Below are 2,622 nucleotides of genomic sequence, written 5' to 3'. Positions count from 1 at the left end.
CAGGAATTGATGGAATACAAATTGAAATGCTTCAACAAACTGATGCAGCACTGGAGGCACTCACTTGACTATGGCAAGAAACGTGTGACTATGGCAAGAAACGTGGAAAGCAGCTATCTGGACAATCGATATGAAGAGATCCATATTTGTGCCCATGCCAAAGAAACTTGACTCAATGGAATGGGGAAGACATCAAACAATATCATTAATATCACATACAAGTAAAATTTTGCTGAAGATAATTTAAAAGGGTTGAATCAGTACATTGACAGGAGCTTCTAGAAATTCAAGCCAGATACAAAAGAGGACATGAACCCAGGATATCACTGCTGACATTAGTTAGATCTTGGCTAAAAACAGTGAATACCAGAAAGGTGTTTGTTGTTGTTCTCAAGTGCCGTCGAGTTGATTCTGATCCATAGCGACCCTGTATAGGGTTTCCAAGGAGCAGCTGGTGAGCTTGAACCACTGACCTTGCCGTTCAAATGACTTTGCAGTCTGATGCATTAGCCAACAGTGCCACACAGGACTCCTAGAAAGGTGTTCACTTGTGTTTTACTGATAATGCAAAGACATTTGGTTGTGTGAATCATAACAAATCATAATAAACATTGTGAAGAATACATTTGTTGTTGTGGTTAGGTGTCATCAAGTCAGTACCAACTCATAGCGACCCTATGCACAGCAAAACAAAACACTGCCCGATCCTGGGCCAACCTCACTATTGTTGCCATGCTTGAGTCCATTGATGCTGCCACTTGGCCAATCCATCTCATTTGAGGGTCTTCTTTTTCTCTGACCCTCCACCTTAACCAAATATGATATCCTTCTCCAGCGACTGCTCCCTCCTGACAATATGTCCAAAGTATGAGAGACAAAGTTTGGCCATTTTGGCCTCTAAGGAGCACTCTGGCTGCTCTTCTTCCAAAACAGATCTATTGGTTCTTTTGGCAGCCCATGACACTTTCATTATTTTCCTCCAACACCATAACTCAAAGGCATCAATTCTTCTATGGTCTTCCGTAATTCATTGTCCAGCTTTTGCATGCATATGAGGTTATTGAAAATACCATGGCTTGGGTCAGGCGCACCTTAGTCTTCAAGCTGACGTCTTTGCTCTTAAATACTTTAAAAGGGTCTTGTGCAGCAGATTTGCTTAATGCAATACGTTGTTTGATCTCTTGACTGCTGCTACTGTGAGTGTTGATAGTTGATCCAAGAGCATTTCATTGTACTCATGAGGAACCTGAACATAGACCAAGAGGCAGTTGTTCAGACAGAGCAAGGGGATACTAAATGGTTTAAACAGGAAACGTGCTCCAGGGTTGTATTCGTCCACCATACTTATTCAGTCTGTATGCTGAGCAATTAATCTGAGAAGCTAGATTATATGAAGAATTTGGCATCGGTATTGGAAGAAGAACACTAACAACCTGTGATATGCAGGTTTACACAACCTTGCTTGCTGGAAGCAAAGAGGAATTAATACTTACTGATCAAAGCCTGCAACCTTAAGTATGGATTGCACCTTAATGTAAAGAAAACAAAAATCCTTACAACTAATAAACAGAAAAGATTGAAGTTGTCAAGTACTTCACTTTCCTTGACTCCACAATCATTGAAGTCAAGAAGCAGCAGTAGAAATCAAAAGATGGATTACATTAAGCAAATATATTGCACAAGACCTGTTTGAAGTGTTAAAAAGCAAAGATGTCAGTTTGAAAATACTAAGGTAAATCTGACCCAAGCCTCATATGCATGTGAAAGTTGTTCAATGAATAAGGAAGACTATAGTAGAATCAATACGTTGGAATTTTAGTGATAGATAAGAAAATTGAAAGTACAATAGACTGCCAGAAGAACAAACAAATCCGTGTTGGAAGAAGTACAGCCAGAATGCTCCTGAGAGGATGGCAAGACTTTGTCATACTTTGGACATGTTGTCAGGAAGGATCAGTCCTTGGAGAAAGCCATCATTCTTGGTAAAGTGGAGGGTCAGCAAAAAAGAGGAAATCCCTCAATGAGATGGATGGACTTAAACATAACAACTGTAAGGATGGCACAGGACCTGACAAAGTTTAGTTCTGTTGTACATAGGGTCGCTATGAGTAAGAACTGAGTCAGAACAGGCTTGGGGAACCTAACAACAATAATAACATAACACCTTAATTGGATTGTTGTTGTTGGCTTCAACTCATAGCAACCCTGTATCGGGTTCCCAAGAAGCAGCTAGTTGGTTTGAACCACACACCTAGCAGCTAGCACAGTCAGTGTTTATATACAACTTCGAGGTGGTAGTGGGGATGGCAGTGGCTGTGTGGTTATGTGCCATGGAGTTGGTTTTGACTCATAGCAACCCAGTACAGGGTTCAAGGCTTTAAATCAGAAAGTCTCATCTTGTTCTTGGGGACCGGCTGGTAGATTCGATCTACCGACTTTGAGGTTAGCAACACAGCTCATAACTCACTGTGCTACTACACTTAATTTCTGTCTCTTCAGAGTCACTTGGTACGCTGAGGAGAGATTTCTTACAAATTGGGGCTACTCACTCACCTCTGCCAAGAAATTTGGAAGACAACTATCTGGCCGACTGATTGGAAGAGATCCATATTTCAGCCCATT

At 41.1% G+C, this 2,622-nt stretch overlaps 1 protein-coding gene across 1 annotated transcript in view; it reads right to left on the bottom strand.

Moving 5' to 3' along the window:
* Positions 1-2,622, bottom strand: part of PAXIP1 (PAX interacting (with transcription-activation domain) protein 1) — a gene marked incomplete at its 3' end in the record, with an annotated part of 102,675 nt that overhangs the window by 99,288 nt on the left and 765 nt on the right. The gene's annotated exons all lie outside the window — the stretch shown is intronic.

Source organism: Chrysochloris asiatica, unplaced genomic scaffold, assembly GCF_000296735.1.
Source record: "Chrysochloris asiatica unplaced genomic scaffold, ChrAsi1.0 scaffold00166, whole genome shotgun sequence".
NCBI classification, from domain to species: domain Eukaryota; kingdom Metazoa; phylum Chordata; class Mammalia; order Afrosoricida; family Chrysochloridae; genus Chrysochloris; species Chrysochloris asiatica.
This window is presented reverse-complemented; position numbering and strand designations above follow the sequence as displayed.